The following is a 20427-nucleotide window of genomic DNA, read 5'->3' as shown; positions in this document are numbered from 1 at the left end:
TGGAATTCGCATCGGTTGTACCGGTACTACGCCGATCTCAATAGCCCCGTGTCGTATGGCATTAACTAATTAAAGGAATTGAAGGTTCAATTGCAAGAATTGATGGATAGAGGTTTCGCCGACCGAGTTTTTCTCCATGGGGCGCACCAAGATTGTTTGTGAAGAAGAAGGATGGAACTATGAGATTGTGCATCGACTATCGCCGCTGAATAAAGTGACGATAAAGAACAAATATCCGCTGCCACGAATTGACGATTTGTTTGATCAATTAAAGGGAGCCTCGGTGTTTTCAAAGATAGATTTGAGGTCGGGTACTATCGGTTGAGGGTTCGAGAATCGGACATACCCAAGACCTTTTAGAACGAGGTACGGTCACTACGAATTCTTAGTGATGCCGTTTGGGCTCACTAATGCCCTACGCAGATTTATGGATTTAATGAATAGAATTTTCAGGCCATACTTGGATCGGTTCGTAGTTGTATTTATCGATGACATTTTGGTCTATTCGAGATGAAATCGAACATGCTTGAACACCGAGGCTAGTGTTACAAATCTTACGAGATAAGCGAGTTATACGCAAAGTTCAAGAATGTGAATTTTGGTTGAAAGAGGTTAGCTTTTTGGGGCACGTGGTGTCCGCATCGGGTGTCAGGGTGGACCCGAACAAAATTTCAGCCATAGTCGATTGCAAACCTCCAAGGAATGTTACCGAGGTTAGGAGCTTTTTATGGCTTGCCGGATACTATCGACGATTTGTGAAAGGTTTTTCGATGATAGCTGCACCGATAACAAAACTACTTCAAAAAGATGTTAAGTTCGAGTGGTCGAAACGCTGTCAAGAAAGTTTCGATCGACTAAAAAACCTGTTTAACCGAGGCCCCGGTACTAGTACAGCCGGAGTCCGGTAAATAATTTGTCATATACAGTGACGCATCCTTGCTTGGGTTGGGTTGTGTGTTGATGCAAGAAGGTCGAGTTGTGGCTTACGCTGACAACTAAAGCCGCATGAGAGAACCTATCCGACCCATAACCTTGAACTAGCAGCCATAGTGTTCGCCTTGAAGATATGGCGGCATTACTTGTTTGGAGAAAGGTGTCACATTTATTCGGACCACAAGAGTCTAAAATATTTGATGACTCAGAGAGATTTAAACCTGCGACAAAGACGTTGGCTTGAGTTGTTGAAAGACTATGAATTCATCATTGATTATCACCGGAAAGGCCAACGCGGTGGCCGATGCTTTAAGTCGCAAGGCACTTTGCTTGCTTTGAGAGCGATGGATGCTCATCTATCCGCTTTCACCCGATAAGGTGCTAGTAGTCGAATTAGAGACCAAACCGTTATTGATTCATCAAGTACTTGAATCTCGGAAGGTCGACGCCAAATTGGTCGCTAAGCGAGCGAATGTGTTTCGAATGAGGAATCGAATTTCAGATTGACGATCATGATTGCTTGACGTTCAAGGGTCGATTATGTATTCAAGGAATTCAAACTTGTTTCGATGATTTTGAACGAGGCTCACGAGTCGAATGTCAATCCACCCGGTAGTACTAAAATGTACAATGACCAAACGCCAATTTTGGTGGCCCGGTATGAAACGAGACATTTCGAATTTGTTTCAAGGTGTCTCGATATGTCAACAAGTGAAAGCGAACACCAAGTGCCATCGGATTACTTCACCGATCACGATACCCGAGTGGAAATGGGATCGAGTCACCATGGACTTTGTATCCGGACTGCCATTGTCAACGAGTAAGAAGGATGCGATCTGGGTCATTGTTGATAGACTGACCAAGTCTGCTCATTTTATTCCTGTCCGCACGGATTTTTCGCTTGATAAATTGGCAGAGTTATACGTCTCCCAAATTATTCGATTGCATGGGGTGCCTATTTCTATCGTGTCGGATAGAGACCCAAGATTTACATCGCGATTTTGGAAGAAATTGCAAGAGGCCTTGGGTACCAAGCTGCATTTTAGCACTCGCCACCCCAAACCGATGGTCAATCCGAACGGATAATTCAAATACTCGAGGACATGTTGAGATGTTGCATCCTTGAGTTTAGTGGTTCATGGGAACGGTATTTTACCTTTGGTTGAATTCGCTTACAACAATAGCTTTCAATAAAGTATTAAGATGGCACCTTACGAGGCTTTATACGAGCGTAAATGCCGTACCCCACTATTTTGGACTGAACTTAGTGAAGGAAAAATCTTCGGGGTTGATTTGGTTAAGGATGCCGAGCAAAAAGTTCGAGTAATTCGTGAAAGTTTGAAGGCTGCTTCGGATCGCCAAAAGTCGTATGCGGATTTGAAAAGGAAAGACATTGAATATCAGGTTGGAGACAAGGTATTTCTCAAAGTCTCACCCTGGAAGAAGGTGCTTAGATTTGGCCGTAAGGGAAAATTGAATCCGAGGTTCATCGGTCCGTATGAAGTATCCGAACGACTTGGACCAGTAGCGTACCGATTAATTTTACCCCCTGAGCTTGAAAGGATCCACAACGTTTTCCATGTCTCGATGCTTCGACGATATAGGTCTGATCCATCGACGTAATCACTCCGTCCGAGATTGAGATTCACCTAATTTGAGCTATGAAGAGGAACCGTTCGCATTCGATGTGTGAAGTAAAAGAGTTGCGCAATAAGAAAATCCCATTAGTGAAGGTGTTGTGGCATAAACACGAATTGAAGAAGCCACTTGGGAACTCGAGGACTCTATGAAAGAGCGATACCCAAACCTATTTACGGTAAGATTTTCGGGGCGAAAATTTCTTAAGTGGGGAGAGTTGTGACACCCAAAATCGACCCTAGACGGGATGTGGTTTTGGGACCACAAAACCGAGGCATAAAAATAATTTAAAATTTATTTTGATGCCTATGATATGTGTTAATTCATGTGTGACATTTTGATGTTTCGATTTAGAGTTATAAATGTGAATTTCACTAGAAGGGACCTAGTAGTAAACTTTGAAAGTATGATGGGGAAATGTGTGATGACTAGTTGATAATGCATGCAAAATAAAGGATTTGCATGTCAAATTTCCCCAAAGGAAGCTTAGTGGCCGCCATGACATGGTTTATGGGCAAAGAAAACATGTTGAAACATGTTTTGTTAATGGATGATGAGGAAATGATAAAAATTAAGCATGTAGGAAGAGAAACAAAAAATAAAAATTTGCTCATCCTTTCCCCCTTTGTGCCGTGAGTGAAATAAAAGCAAAGAAAAAATTTGTTCATCCTTGTTCTTTCCTTTTGGCCGAAAATACTAAGGAAGAAGATAGGATTTTGCTCCATTTTGGTTTAGAAGAGATCTAGAAGGAGATTTGGCTATACATGCATCAAGATTAAGGTATGTATGAGGTTGTGTCATGAGATTCATGTATGTTATAGTTGCTAACTTGATGTTCATGGCTACCCATGGTTCAAATCCTTGTTATGCCATAGAAATGGTATTTGGCCAAGGTTGATATTGTGTTGAAGCCATTGCATGCTAAGTGTGAAGCTTGCTAATGATGCATGCAATGATGGATTGACTACTCTTGAAAATTTCTTTTTAGTATTCTTGAGTAGGGCATTGAGTCCTTTGTTTAACCATGACCAAAATTATAAGGAGTATGGTGTGTGATGTATTCGGCCATGGCATGCTCATGAGCATGGTTTATGCTTCTTGCATGATAGTTAAATTTTGTGTTTTGGATGGTTATGGACACCTTGAAATTCGGCCTTGCACCTATATGAGTTATATGTGATTTTACATGATGATACAATGGATGTGAAAATATATGCTAGATTAGGAAAAAAAAATTGATTAAGTGTTCATAAGGTGAAATTAGGTGTTTAAAAGATGTTATAGTTGACATTGTATATATATATACATATATACATACATTCGGCCATATGGGGGTATAAATGGGCATAGGTGTTAAATACCTTGTATTGGAAATTTTGGATAAATAAGTAGCAATAAATTAAGATGAGATTGAGTAAATTTTCAGCTTAGTTGTGTTAAGTGTTCGGCAATAATCATAATAATGTATGTGAATGCCGTATGTTTGTGTTTGATGGAGAGGTAAATTGTTTGATTTAGCTCAAGAGCAAAGGGGAACTAAATCGGACAAAGGAAAGGAGAAAGCAAACGAGTAGCCGAATTGGAACCGTTCTACCCAAAACAAGGTAAGTCATTAAGCACATATGTTTGATATTGCTTAAATGATTGAAAAATCTATGCAATTGTGTTTAATGGGATGCTATATATATATAAATGAAATTGTATGTGTATGGAGTGATGACAATTGTTGAATGTAAAAGAAATAGTGAAATGTGTAGAAAGTTTGCTTTCGGCACTAAGTGTCTTGAGCAAAACGTGTATCGGTGATTTAGATTGGCACTAAGTGTGCGTGCTGGAAATATATGGCACTGAGTGTGCATGCTGGAAATATATGGCACTAAGTGTGCATGCTGGAAATATACGGCACTGGGTGTGCGAGCTCGAAGGGCATGGCACTATGTGTGCGGGCTTAAATCGCATGGCACTAAGTGTGCGAAATCGAGTATTAAGCACTGTGTGTGCATACTCTATATATATATGGAGGGTGTGTCTCCATCGAGTTGAGTATGGAAAGCGGATCGGGTAAGTACCTTGAGCTCATGACGATTAGGAAATACGTTCATGCTCGGGGTTGAGCTTGGTAAGCTTTAGATCTATGTGATGACTGCAATTGTATAATTGTGGTGTGAATGAGTTGGTGTGTAAAGTGCCTCAAATATCTTATTGTATAGAATATGAAATGTGGATGTATGACTTGGTATGAGATTTAACCGAAAGGTCCGAGGATTTATGGTATAGTTTCGATATGGATGAGTACCTAGCCTCGTTTATTGTTTCATGTTGTGATAACTTTATCAATGGATGATTGTTGAATGCTTATGACTTACTGAGTTATAAACTCACTCGGTGTTTTCTTGTCACCCATTTTAGGTCTCTTGGACTCGTATTGTTGCGTGCTCGGAACCGTCGTTGAAGTCATCACACCGGCTGAAAATCTTTTGGTATTGCCTTCGTAGTTGAGCTAGGAGAACATTTGGCATGTATAGGCTATTTTGTTTTGTCGAATTGTGGGTTGTAAACTTTAAGCCATGCGAAAATGGCCTATGTGGTCGGTTGAGTGTGATTCTAAAACCTATATTTACGAGCCTTAAAAACCTAAATTTTGATAAGGTGGCCATAGTTTGTATTATGTATGATGTAATAGTTGGCCATAGAAGATTTATGAAATAGTCATTGTTTGCTTTGGTAACAGATGCTGCCAGCAGCAGTGAGGTGAGGTTGAAAAATCACTAAAAATAGTAGAAGTAGAATTAAATAGTGAATAAATTATGAAATTGAACCTTGATGAATCTATTTTCATATGGACGAAACGAAACAACCATATGAGCAGTATACTGAGAGATATTAAAGTTCTCGTGAGACAGGGCCAGAACGGTTTCTGGATCCCCTATCTAGACTTGGAAAATTTACCATAAATTATCCAGAAGGAATTAGAAGTCGTGCCTTATGTGTGCAGATTCCATTTTGAGTCTAGTTTCATTAGAAACAAACGACATGCGCATTGAAGCTCTGTATGAGAAGATATCTAGGTCGTAATGGGCGAAGGTCAGTGTAGTTGACCCCTGTACCATGGGTGACTTTAACTAATAAAATGTACTAATTGGCTCGACCAAAAATTCTATAAAAAAATATGTAGATGGTATTATGAGTCTAGTTTCAGGAAAATTTACGGAACTGATTTTTGAATTCTGTAACTCGAGATATGATTTTAAGGTGACAGTGACGCAGTTAGCTAGCCCGCTCGAATGCAATCAAATATTTCAAAGAGAGAAATAAGGAAGTAAGCCCGGTAACACCACGTGTTCAAATCCGGTTACGGTCACGGGTTTGGGGTGTTACACTTTGTTGGTATGCTATTTCTTGAGAAATTATTCAACATGCAAGATAATTGGAAAAATCAGCAAACCAAGGTGTTTCATGAATTTGACTCACCCCAAATAAGTGCTCATCTGGGAAATTCTCGATGACAGGCACATGTGATCGAGTTACCTCATCTTGCTCTAACCTCGACAGATGATCAGCAACTTGATTTTCAACACATTTTCTATCTTGGATCTCAAGGTCAAATTCTTGGAGTAAAAGTATCCAACGAATTAGCTTCAATTTCGCATCTTTCTTCGTGAGCAAGTATTTAATGGCCACATGATCAGTAAATACTGTAACTTTGGTACCTATAAGATATGAGCGGAATTTGTCAAAAGCAAAAACTATAGCAAATAATTCCTTGTCAGTTACCGTATAATTGAGTTGGGCTCCCGACAAGGTTCTACTTGCATAGTAAATAGGGTGGAACACTTTATTTTTTCTTTGACCCATCACAGCTCCAACAGCATAATCACTTGCATCACACATCAACTCAAAAGGTGTGCTCTAATCGGGTGTAATGATTATTAGGGCTGAGATTAACCATTTTTTCAGCTCTTCAAAAGCTTTTAAACATGCTTTGTTAAAATCAAACACTGCATCTTTCTCTAACAACAAACACAACAGTTTAGAAATTTTTGAAAAATCTTTGATGAACCTTCGGTAAAAACCGGCATGGCCTAAGAAACTTCTAACTCCTTTCATATTCATTGAGGCTAGAAATCGTTCAATTACATCCACCTTTGCTTTGTCGACTTCAATTCCTTTCTTTGAAATTCTATTCCCTATGACAATCCCTTCTTTAACCATAAAATGGCATTTCTCCCAGTTAAGGACAAGATTCATCTCTTCACATCTCTTCAGTACCATAGCCAAATTACTCAAACAAATATCATAAGTGTTACCAAAAATAGAAAAATCATCCATGAAAACCTTAAGAAATTTTCAACCATATCAGTGAATATTTCCATCATGCATCGTTGAAAGGTTGTAGGTGCATTACATAAACCAAAAGGCATTCGCCTAAAAGCAAATGTACTGTATGGACAAGTAAAGGTTTTTTTATGTTGGTCTTCCAGAGCTACAAATATTTGGTTATATCCCGAATAACCATTTAAAAAACAATAGAATTCATTACCTGCTAGTCGATCTAACATATGATCCATAAAAAGCAAAGGAAAATGGTCCTTCTGAGTGGATTTATTTAGCTTTCTGTAGTCAACACAAATTCTCCAACCAATAAAATTTCTTGTTGAGATCAATTCGTTATACTCATTTTCAACAATCGTAATTCCATTTTTCTTCGGCACACACTGCACCGGATTTACCCACGAACTATCTGAAATAGGATAGATGATTCCTGCATCTAGCCATTTGATCACTTCCTTTCTCACAACTTCCTTCATAATAGGATTGAGCCTTCTTTGCCCATCACTTCGAGCTTTTTAACCTTCCTCTAGAATAATTTTATGCATACAAAATGAAGGGCTTATACCTCGAATATCAGCTATGGTCCAACCAATTGCTTTCTTAAATTTTTTTAGAACAAAAACTAGTTGCTCCTTTTAATTTTTTGTTAGTTCTGTTGAAATAATCACAGGCAAAGTGGAACAATCACCTAAATAAATGTATTTCAAATGGGAAGGAAGTACTTTTAGTTCGAGTGTAGGTGGTTTTTCGATTGACAATTTGGGTTGCACAAATTCTCTGGCTTCCAAATCCAATGGTTCAAACCATGTGGATTGAATAAAATTTCTCTGATTGGCTTCCACCAGAACCATGTTTTCTTCACTTTCTTCATCCTCTAAAGGGTCAAACGCTAAGGCTTTCTCCAATGGGTCTTCTTCAAAATTGCTTTCCATAGAAATCAAGGTTTCTATCTTTTCCATAACTGAACACTCTTATGTTAGATCAGGAAATTTCGTCACTTTAAGAATGTTAAAAGTTACCTGATCGTCTTGAACTCGCTTGGTGAGTTAGCCTTTTTGCACATCAATTAACGTTCTTTCCGTGGCTAGGAAAGGTCTCCCAAGGATAATTGGCACTTCTTTATCTGCTTAAAATCTAGAATAATGAAATCAGTAGGAGAAATAAATTTATCGACTCTTACCAAAATATCCTCGATCTTTCCTTTGGGGTATGCTAAAGATCGATCTGCTAGCTAGAGTGTCACAGTTGTAGGTCTTACTTCTCCTATCCCTAGCATCTTGAAAATAGACTTAGGAATCAAGTTGATACTTGCTCCTAAGCCACACAAAGCTTTATCATAGTAAGATTCACCAATGTTACAGGGTATCGTAAAGCTTCCTAGATCCTTCAATTTTGGTGGCAGCTTGTTCTGCAGGAATGCACTGCACTCCTTTGTTAAGGCGACAGTCTCATACTCACTCAGTCATTTCTTCTTGGATAGTACATCCTTCATAAACTTCACATAATTCAGCATTTTTTCTAAAGCCTCCACCAATGGAATATTGATGTGTAATTGATTCAGAACATCTAAAAACTTTTTGAATTGTACCTTCTATTTCTTCTTGTGTTGCTACAATCTTTGCAGATATGGAGGTGATGGAACTTTCGGTTGAACCGGACAACTCTTCTGAGTAAGTAAGTTTGCATCCAAAGAAGATGTTAAAGTATCTGAATTCACTAAGTTAGGGCTTACCTTGTCAGTCTTTACAGATTCTGATTCCTTTGGTGTAGGAATTTCAGCAGCTGGTTGATTCTTCTTAACGGGCTTATCTTCGACCTCAATCAATCGGGGTTCCAGAATTTCACCACTTCACAATGCCACTACCTTGATATATTCTTTACCCAAATTTCTTGGATTCTCAGTAATGCTCGGCAAGGTTCATTGTGGTCTATTACGAAGCTCAGTAGCTAACTGGCCCATTTGGTTTTCCAAATTTTTTAGTGTTGTTGCTTGGCTTTGGATCAAAGCATCATTCTTTGCCATGTACACTTTTAGCAAGTTCTCCAAATTGTTCGATGCCTCAGCTTGAGGTGGTTTTGGAACTTGCGATTAAACCCTTGAGATGGGTTGAGTCTATGCTGCATAGAGTTGTTGTTTGGTCCATTTCCTTGGTTACTTCAAGAAAAGTTGGGGTGATTACGCCATAAAGGATTATGAAAGTTGGATTGGGGTCCTTGTCCACTCCTATTTTGATTTTGGTTCCCATATAGTACACTGACTTGGGATTCAATGGGCAATTCTCAAAAGAATTACCTTTCCCACAGTACACACAGGAAACTACTTCAAACGGACTTAGTGGCTGAGTTGTAAAATTATTAACACTATTAGCGGTAACTGTTTTAACATAGAGAAAATAGATGATACCTGAGCTGATAACGAAGTGAGAGCATCAACTTCATGAACTCCAGCTATACATTTTCTTGAAGCTGTTAGATTTTTTGGCCATTGATAGTTGTTGCTGACGATCCTCTCGATGATCTCATAAGCCTCATTATAAGACTTAGACAAAATTGCAACATTCGCAGAAGCATCTACCATCAATCTTGTATGTTCATTGAGACTATTATAGAATTTCTCCAACTGGATAAAATGAGGAATCCCATGATGAGGACACTTACGAAGTAACTCCTTGAATCACTCTCAAGCCTCATACAAAGACTCGTCATCCAATTTTTGGAAAGTTGTGATCTCATTCTTCAACCAAGCATTCTTGCTAGGTAGGAAATACTTAACCAAAAATCTCTCTGCTAATTCTTACCATGTAGATATGAAACTTGGTGGTAATGAATTGAGCCATGCTCATGCTTGATCTCGCAACGAGTACGGAAACAACTTCAACCTCAATGCGTCTTCAGTCACACCTGCTATCTTGAATGAATCACTCACCTCTATAAACAATCAAAGGTGGAGATATGGATCTTCCGGGGGCATACCACTAAATTGGCCCACTGTTTCTAGCATTTGAAACATCACTGGCTTCAATTTGAATTGGGTTGCCTCAATATCTGCCCTTCTAATTCTTGGATTTAACTCATTAAAAAGCGGTACAGCATATTGTCTGATTCATCGATCCCTATCATCAGCAATGAGGATGGGATTTTGTACATGATTGGCTTTATTACCTTGGACTTGATTTTGATTTCTGAGTTCCATCTCAACTTGTCTTTGAGCTATTCGTTCACGTCTTCTTTGTCTGAAAGTTCACTCAATTTCAGGGTCTACTGGAAGTAAATCGGTAATCCGATCTATGCTCATAAAGACCTGAAAAGAAAATAAAAAAAATTAAAAAGAATAAGTTAGTACTGTTAGAAATAGCCAAATTGAAAATAAATAATTTCACAAAGAATGACTATGGCAACAGTTGACAATCCTCGGCAACAGTGCCAAAAACTTGTAACGTTCGGGTTTGTACAAGTGTACACAGTCGTTATCAAGTAATAAGTAAGTATCGAGTTATCGTCTCCACAGGGATTGTATTTGTACTAAGTCACTTAATTTGTAAAATTATATTAACAATTTGATAAATAAAAACAAAATAATTGAGAAGTGATGAAAAATAAGTATATGAAACTAAATGCAATGATCCCTAATGTAATTTATCCTAAGTATGCAAACTATATGAATGAAATAGATTTTAGCAGAATTAACACAATAAGCAACAATTATAACATAAATAAGCTAGGATAATTACTTTAATTAAACTCAAATTATTATCAACATGCTTATTAATATTCAGAAAAACATTCAATGGCAACTCAATCTTTCATGAGTTTGGAAACCACATTAGGTCCTTTCAAAATCCTTTACTAAGTAAATAAGCATTTTACTGATCCTTATTTACTAAGGTTTTTTTAGTATTCGTGCGAGGTAACTTGGACGTGTTAGGTTTGAAACAGTTTAATCACACAAATCTAAAAACTATGCAGATAATAGAACCTGGTTAGGGTTGTTATGTAACCTGCAATTTAATCCTTTTAGGATCTAAATTGAGCATGCGCATTTCAATTATGTGTCCATTAGCCATCGTCTAGTTAGGATCGCTCAGCTAATTCAGGTGCATTTCAATCACGTACGAATGAAATATAGACTTGATTTTAATTGAAAACATGATCGATTGAGACACAAATATTATAAGCATGAATCAAATAATTATTAGTTAATCAAAGCAATCATCTAACTTAAATGAAATTAAGCTATCATTCCTGTTGATAAAATCTAAAAGTATGGGGCTGAAGAGTTTAGAGCTACAGTCAATAATGATCTTGAGAGAGCCAAGTTCTGGCTTGAGAATACAATCAGAGTATTTGATGAACTATCGTGCATGCCAGTTGAATGTGTAAAATACACCATATCACTTCTGAGAGACACTAGATATCAGTGATGGAACATTTTGAAATCTGTTGTGCCTAGAGAACAGGTCACGTGGGAATACTTTCAAGCCGAGTTCAGAAAGAAATACATCAGCCAGTGGTTTATTGATCAAAAGAAAAAAGAGTTTTTGGAGTTGAAACAGGGTTGAATGTATGTGACCTAATATGAGAGAGAGTTTGTGATACTCAGTAAATATGCTCGAGAATGTGTTTCCACAGAGGCAATTATGTATAAGAGATTTGAAGACAGGTTGAACAAAGACATTAGACTTCTGATCGGGATTTTAGAATTGAAAGAATTTCTTGTGTTAGTCGACAGAGCTTGCAAAGCTGAGGAACTTGGCAAAGAAAAGATAAAAGCTAATTTTGAGGCTAGAGATTCAAGAAAGAGGTCGATGAGTAAACCCTATCACTCTTCGTCAAAAAAATCACAAGATTCGTATAGTCATTCGAATGCTTCAGTGAGATATCCAAATAGAGATCATGGGAAGTAATACTCATGTTCTAATGCTCAAGCTACTTCAGTATCAAGTGTTGGTAGTGTGAGAAATAATAAACCCGAGTGTCAATAGTATGGAAGGCAACATTTTAGAGACTGCTGGATGAATAATAAAGGTTGTGTTAAATGTGGCTCGCAAGATCACTTCATTCGGGATTATCTTGAGTTGCTCGAGAAAGATAGATATCAGAATGCAAGATCGAGTAACACAACTGCTAGAGGGAGGCCATTTAGAAATACAGGAAATGTAGTCACGGATGCTCTGAGTAGAAAATCTTTGTTTGCTTTATGGGCGATGAACATACAATTAAGCTTAACTTATGATGGTTCGATTTTAGCTGAGTTAAAAGCTAAACATTTATTTCTTCAGCAAATTTGTAAAGATAAGAAATGTGATAATGAACTGTAACCTAAAAGAGTGCAATGCGAGAACACTATTGATTCAGACTATCAAATCGAATCCGATGATTGTTTGATGTTCCGAGATAGAATATGTGTACGAAAGAATTTCGAGATTTTTCAAAAAATTCTACACAAAGCACACAGTGGATGTTTATCTGTTCATCCAGGGAGTACTAAAATGTACAATGATTTGAGACAATTTTGCTAGTGGTTGAGCATGAAATGAGACATTTTAGAGTTTGTGTCGAAATGCTTAGTTTGTCAACAAGTTAAAGCCGAACATTAAGTTCCTTCGCGACTACTATAACCAGTGATGATACCAGAGTGGAAAAGGGATAGAGTTACAATGGATTTCATATCGGGATTACCCCTATCTCTGGAAAAGAAATATTCTATCTGGGTTATTGTTGATCATTTGATGAAATTGGCATATTTCATTCCGGTATGTACAGACTTTTCACTTGATAGATTAGCTGAGTTGTATATCTCTGAGATCGTTAGATTGCACGAGGTGCCAGTTTCTATTATTTTAGATAGAGATCCGAGGTTCACATCACGATTTTGGAAGAAATTGCAAGAAGCTTTGGGTAAGTGGTTGCACTTTCGTACATTAACCGACAATCAGTCTGAGAGACTAATTCAAATTCTCGAAGATATGCTTCATTGCTGTGTTTTAGAGTTTGAAGGCAACTGGGAGAAATATTTACCGTTAGTTGAATTTGCGTATAACAATAGTTTTAAATAGAGCATAAAGATGGCATCGTATGAAGCATTGTATGGTTGCAAATGCCGAACTCTATTGTATTGGACCGAGCTTAGTGAGAAAAAGATTCACGGGGTTGATTTGGTTAGAGAGACTAAAGAGAATGTGAAAGTAATTCATGACATTTTGAAAGCAACTTTAGATTGACAACAAAGTATTTTTGAAAGTATCTCTGTGTAAGAAGATTCTTCTTTTTGGTCACATAGGAAAATTAAGTTCACGAATTATCGGGCCTATGAGTTACTGAAAGAATAGCTCCAGTGGCATATCGACTAGCTTTACCATCAGAGTTAGAAAAGATTCACAATGTATTTAATGTGTTGATGTTGCACTGATATAGATAAGATTCGTCACATGTAATTTCTCTAAAATAGATTGAAATTCATCCTGATATGACGTATAGCGAAAAACCAATCAGAATTCTAGCTCAAGAGATTAAAGAGTTGAGAAATAAAAGCATGGCATTAGTTAAGGTTCTCTAGCAACGTCACAGTGTCGAAGAAGCTACATGGGAATGTAGCAGCCCATTTTTAGTCAAATTGAAATAGTAGTTTCGGGACCAAAAATTTGAGGCTAAAATAATTATTTTATTATTATTTTAAGGTTTAAAGTATAATAGGATTCTTGTGTGAAAATTTTGTTATGAAATTTTATTGTTTGAGTGCTTAATTTGATAAAAATGACTAAATCGCATAAAGTGAAAAAGTGGTGTTATAGCCTACTATAGTAATAAGAGAAATTCGACTAGCATGGGTAAGGACTTAATTGCATGAATTTTTATTTTTATGAGATAAGGACTAAATTGTAAAGAAATTGAAATATTAAGGGAAAAAGTGAAAAGTTGCCTTAGTGTGTATTTTGTATTAAATTGAATACACTGATAATTAAAGAAGTTAATTTTGATTATAGTTAGAACAAGAAAAGCGAAATTCAGATTTAGATTAGGGGAAAAACAAGGCTAGAAGTATGTGTATATGTTTTGTGATGTCTATATCTATCCATGTGATTTGGCTTGATTATGGTTGTGTAAATGAATGAGATCTTAGTATGAAATAATGATGCAATATGATTAATATGATGTGTTTTGAATGGCCAAAGAAATTGGTCAAATTGGTAAGTTTTTGAATTGTACTTATTTTGAAGAAAAAGTAAGATCATGCAAGAGATTGAATGATAGATATTAAGGTTATAAATCATAAGTTTTGGTATGTATTTGGCTTATAGAATGATATGTTTTGATATGTGTTACAAGTGTGGAAATTGTTGAAAATGAAATGGCATGGTAGATGCATGATTTGGGTTTGAAATTTGCTGAAATTATAATGCAAATGTGTTTGGTTTTATGCTTGTAGGTCACAAGACACGCATGGGTGTGTGACCTCTGTAACTTTGAAAAATGTTTAGTTTTCAAAAGAATTTGTATGAGCTCGGTTTAGGCCCGACCCCTTTCTATAGCATGATTAAGGTCTCGATGACCTGTATAAAGGACTTTATAATGATGTTTGATTATGTTATGGATGATGTTATTGAATTGTTAGTTAAAATGTTTTCGATTGTCCGGTAACGCCTTTAACCCTAGTCTGGGAACAGATACGGGTTAGGGGTGTTACATAGTTTATAATGTCAGGATTCATCACGCTATCACAGGTTATATATTTATGGCATGTATAGCTAGACTCTCACACGTGCTACGTTAGTCTTAGAATAGACTAAATTGTAGCTCTGATACCAATAAATGTAACACCCCTCACCGTATTCAACGCTAAAATAGGGTTACAGAGCATTATCGAACTTACAAAACAATTACACATCCATTTTGTATACATTTTCTCAATTCAAGCATTCATCTCTCAATCTCAATCAATTTATCCTGTAACACCCCTTACCCGAAACCATCGCCGGAGTCGAGCACGAGGCGTTATCGAACTTAGCTTACTAATTCGGGGCATAAAAATTTGCTTTTAAAATTAATTTAGTTTCATTCATTCAATATGTCCTTAAAAAGGGTCATTGAGACCCTAAAACATGTAATTTAAATGGTTCAGGAACAAACCAGAATCAATAAAAAATTTTCGATCACTTAAACAAATCAAAACAATTTATTTCATCTTTCATAAATAAGCTGTCCATTTGCATCATAGTCACAAAATAAATCATAACTCGAGTTACGAAACTTGAAATTCAAATCCGTAAATTTTCTCTAAAACTAGCATTTCACCTTTTAAAGCTAATTTCACCTTTTTCATGATTTCCATGGAATAACTAGCATTTAGGCATACATAACACCAAACATGTCCTTGATTAGTCATTCCAATAGCTAATCATTATCAAGCATTTACATACCATTCATTATCCATATCATAAGATCCTACACACAAAATGGCTACGATGCTATATGTGCCATACAAAAAATAAAACGTCTAGCTATACCAAAATAATCCTTGTGATGGTGTGCTCAGACCTCCGACGTACTTTACGATCCCTGAGTTAGCTTGACAAAACTATAAAAAGAAGCAAATTAAAAGGGGTAAGCATTAAGCTTAGTAAGTTTGCATGCAAATAAATAACAACATTCATAAGAATTATCTTATTACTTGGCATGATACTACTTAATGCAACTCCATTAATTGTCATAGACATATTTTAAACTTCTTCACTTACTCACTTACTTAAATACTTACTTACTTAATCAAATTTATTAATACATTTTACTTACCTTTTTCCTTATCAAGCATACATGAACATTATATACTTACCTTTGCTCTTCTAGCATGAACTTGTCTTACATTTTTAGTATAACTCGTCTTACCTTACCTTACCTTGATATTCTCTTTAAATTTTCCCGTTGAACCACTTGGAATACTAAGGATATACGGGCACCTTACCATTTCCATGACTTGCCATGGTCTTACGTGGTATCCTTTTGAAACTTACCATTGCCATGTCTCGACATGGCCTTACATGGTATCCTTGCTTTATGAACTCACTAATGCCATGCCTTGGCATGGTCTTACATGGGACCTTTGCCTTATACTACTTATCAATGCCATGTCTTGACATGGTCTTACATGATTTCCTTGCCTTGTAAAACTTACCAATGCCATGCCTTGGCATGGTCTTACTTGGTATCCTTAAATCCTAATGTCATGACATTTGTATCCTACACATTCCTAAGGTTCAACCGGGACTTTTAAGTATCATTTCTCTGTCAATTCTTACTTGAATCATCAAGGAATAAATTTACAAAATAAATATATAGATGCTGAAAAATAACATCATTAATTACAAATAATAAAACATTGTATTTATTTACCGCAAACTTACCTCGAAACAAAATACGATCATATCGATTTAGTCCACTATCTTTTTCTTTCCTCGGTCTAATTCCAAATTTCATTCTTCTTGATCTATAATAACAAATTTAACTTATTTAAACTCACATTTATTAAAAAATTTCTTGACTCAAACTTTGTCAAAATTACACTTTTGCCCTTAAACTTTTACATATTTACATTTTCTCCCCAAGGCTCGGAAATTAAACTTCATCCTATTTTCTTATGTTTTATGAAATGCGGATCATTTTTCCCTTGCATGACAACATCAAATTCTCACTCTAACATGTACTTATGAACATTAGGTATTTTTACCGATTATGTCGTTTTACTCGTTTTCACGTAAAATCGCTTAGAAAAAGTTGTTTAACACAATTTCAAGCTTCATATTCTACCATAAAACATCAAAATAAACACATTTCACCTATGGGTATTTTTGAAAATATAAACCCTAGGTTAAATTATTGCTAGAATAAGTTTAATCAAGTTACCGAAACTCAAAAAACGTAAAGAATATTAAAAACAGGGCTTGAAATCACTTACTATGGAGCTTGGAAGCTTGAAACAAACCCTAGATATGGAGAACCCTTGACATTCGACCTAAGGAAGAAGATAAGCACATTTTTTCCATCTTTTTTCCTTTTTAATTCTTTTATTTGACACTTTACTAAAATGCCCTTCATTAAAATTTTTAGTTATTTCTACCTATGTATATCCATTTTTTTCCATCAAAATATAATGGTATAATTACCATTTAATGACCTCTACTTCAATTATGCACTTCAAATTAATCCCTTAGCATTTAGAACTCATATTTATCAACTTTTGCAATTAAGCCCTAATATGCAAATCAGACATGCAATCACTGAAATTTCTTATCGGTATTCTAACACATGCATCTAATCACTCGGTAAATCATAAAATTAATTGCACTAAACTTTTCTATCTCAGATTCATGGTTTCGCAACCATTATTCCATTTAGGCCCTATTTCAGGATGTTACATGTCCTTTATACGAGCCTACGACGCCTTAAACATGCTTTGGGAGTGATTCGGGACTAAACTGGTAACTCAAGAAACTTTCACAAAAATTTGAAAATTTTTCTCAAAATAGGGGATACACGCCCATGTCGCCAGGCCGTGTGAGACTAGACACACTCGTGTCACAGGTCTTGTGGACATTCGAAATGGAAGCACATAGTCTTGTCCCAACCCATGTCCGACCCCATATAACACTCTAACTTGGGTTACACGGCCAACACTGTGACAACCCGAATTAGGGCCTAATCAGAATAGTGGTTTTGTGACCACAAATTCGAGATAGAAATAATTGTTTTATAATTATTTTGGGGTTTATGATATGATTGCATGATTGTGTGAAAATTTCGTGATGAAATTCTATACCTAAAGTGCTTAAATTGAAAGTAGGGACTAAATCGAATAAGTTGCAAAATTTGCATCCCGGAAGTTTTTAGTATGAAATTGTTTTGGAATATTAATTAGGAGGTCTTAAATAGCAATTTGACCAATTTTAAGTTCATGGACAAAATTAGGACATGGAAGGAATTTTGAAAGTTTAGTAAGGAGGGCATTTTGGTCATTTGGATATTAAATGAAATAAAATGGGAAAAATAACACAAAATTGATCATCATCCTCCTTAGTTGCTGCCGAATTCTCCTCTCTCCATAGCTAGGGTTTCTTCAATTTTCAAGCTCCATAGTAAGTGATTCCAAGCCCCGCTTTTAATGTTCTTTACGCTTTTGGAATCCTAAGCTCGATTAAGCTTATGCTAGTAATAATTTAACCTAGGGTTCATATTTGGAAAAATACCCATAGGTGAAATTTGTGTATTTTGATGTTTTATGATAGAATATGAGGTTTTAAATTATGTTAAATAACTTGTGCTACTCGGTTTTAAGTGAAAACGAGTAAAAGCAAGATAATCGGAAAAATACCTATTGTTCATAACTATATGATAGAGTGAGAATTTGATGTTGTTGTAGAAGAGAAAATGTTCAGCATATCATAAAATATAAGAATAAGGGCTGAAATTAAATTCCGAGCATAGGGCAAAATTGTAATTTTGTAAAGTTAGGGGCAAAATGTAATTTTTCCATGATGTGATTTTTGGATTGAAATAAATAGTATGAGTATTAAATGAGCTAAATGTGTTATTATAGATCAAGAAAGACGCGAATTGATCTCGAACGGGGAAGGAAAAGTTTTGGACTAAATTGCAAAATTTCCACATTTTGCACCAAGGTAAGTTTGTATGTAAATATTACAATAATTTCATGTACATTCTTATATTTCAGCCTATTATATAAATATACTAGCTGATGTTAAAATATAAATCGACTATTGGAAGAATGGAAATAAATATAGAGAGGAGATCCGGTTGAACATTCGGAGAGATCGAATGAAATAGAGGAGCGTAGCTAGGTCACATGTATGATGCTTGAGTGCACATCATGTGTACAAGAAAGCTACGAGACACCTCAGTAGTAGCTAGGTCACATGTGTGATACGAGATGTATCCCATGTAGACAAGAGAGCTACGTGAAAGATAAATGTAGCTAGGTCGCATGCGTGATTCCAAGTGAAGGACACCATGTAGACAAGAGAGCTACGAGACAAATCGGTTAGGTCGCATGAGTGGTACTAAGTGTTCACCATGTGTACAAGAGAGCCGAACTAAACGAAGTATGATGGTGGGGTGTGTGTCTTTGAAACCATTAAATATCGAGGATTGATCCGAATTGTTCAACGGGATGGTTTTGTGGTGATATTGTGGTTTGGACCTACACTTATGGTGAATGAAATGTGGTGAAAATTATTTGTGATATATACATATATAAGATAAAATGAGGTTAGCATAAAGAATGTGTGAAAGAGTGAAATTAGCATTAAAACTGTTTTTAGATGGTAGCGATGGACGTGATTTTGAAAAATCACCAAAAATAGGAGGAATATAATTGGAGGTTGAATGAGATGTGAAATTAAAGTTTAATGAGTCTACTTTCATATAAAAGAAACAGAGCAAGCAAAGGAATTCTATATTTTGAGATATTTACAATTGTATGTGACTTGCTCAGGATGAATACGTGATCCCCTGTTCCAACTTTGAAAAATCATTAAAAATTGTAAAAAGCAAATTAAGAAATATTGTTTACATGCCTAAATTCCTTATTGAGACTAGTTTTAAATGAAACAGACATCAGGGTTGTTTGAATTGTGTACTGAGAGAAATTCAATTTGTGACAGCCCAAAATTGACCCTAGTCGGAATGTGGTTTCGGGACCACAAAATCGAGGCATAAAAATAATTTAAAATTTATTTTGATGCCTATAATATGTGTGTATTCATGTGTGACATTTTTGATGTTTCGATTTAGAGTTATAAAGGTAAATTTCACTAGAAAGGACCTAGTAGTAAACTTTGAAAGTATGATGGGAAGATGTGTGATGACTAGTTGATCATGCATGCAAAAATAAAGGATTTGCATGTCAAATTTCCCCAAAAGAAGCTTAGTGGCCGCCATGACATGGTTTATGGGCAAAGAAAACATGTTGAAACATGTTTTGTTAATGCATGATGTGTTAAATGATAAAAAAACTAATGATGTTGGATGAGAAACAAAAAATCAAAAAAATTACTCATCCTTTTCCCCCTTGTGCCGTGAGTGAAAGAAAAGAAAAGAAAATTTGTTCATCCTTGTTCTTTCCTTTTGGCCGAAATTACTAAGGAAGAAGGTAGGATTTTTGCACCATCTTTTGGTTTAGAAGAGATCTAGAAGGAGATTTGGCTAAACTTGCATCAAGATTAAGGTATGTATGAGGTTGTATCATGAGATTCATGCATGTTTTAGTTGCTAACTTGATGTTCATGTTAGCCATGGTTCAAATCCTTGTTATGCCATGGAAATGGTATTTGGCCAAGCTTGTTATTGTGTTAAAGCCATTGCATGCTAAATGTGAAGCTTGCTAATGATGCATGCAATGATGGATTGTGTGACAGCCCAAAATTGACCCTAGTCAGAATGTGGTTTCAGGACCACAAAACCGAGGCATAAAAATAATTTAAAATTTATTTTGATGCCTATAATATGTGTGTGCTC

General features: G+C 36.1%; 1 non-coding gene across 1 annotated transcript; it reads left to right on the top strand.

The window, feature by feature from the left end:
* The first annotated feature begins 9538 nt into the window (after positions 1-9538).
* On the top strand, positions 9539-9645 carry LOC128294394 (small nucleolar RNA R71). Its single transcript, XR_008284706.1, has one exon. It is a non-coding gene; the product is annotated as a small nucleolar RNA R71 (small nucleolar RNA).
* Positions 9646-20427: the final 10782 nt, after the last annotated feature.

This window comes from Gossypium arboreum, chromosome 6 (assembly GCF_025698485.1).
Source record: "Gossypium arboreum isolate Shixiya-1 chromosome 6, ASM2569848v2, whole genome shotgun sequence".
NCBI lineage: Eukaryota > Viridiplantae > Streptophyta > Magnoliopsida > Malvales > Malvaceae > Gossypium > Gossypium arboreum.
The sequence above is the reverse complement of the archived record's forward strand: the minus strand, read 5'-3'. Positions and strand labels throughout refer to the sequence as shown.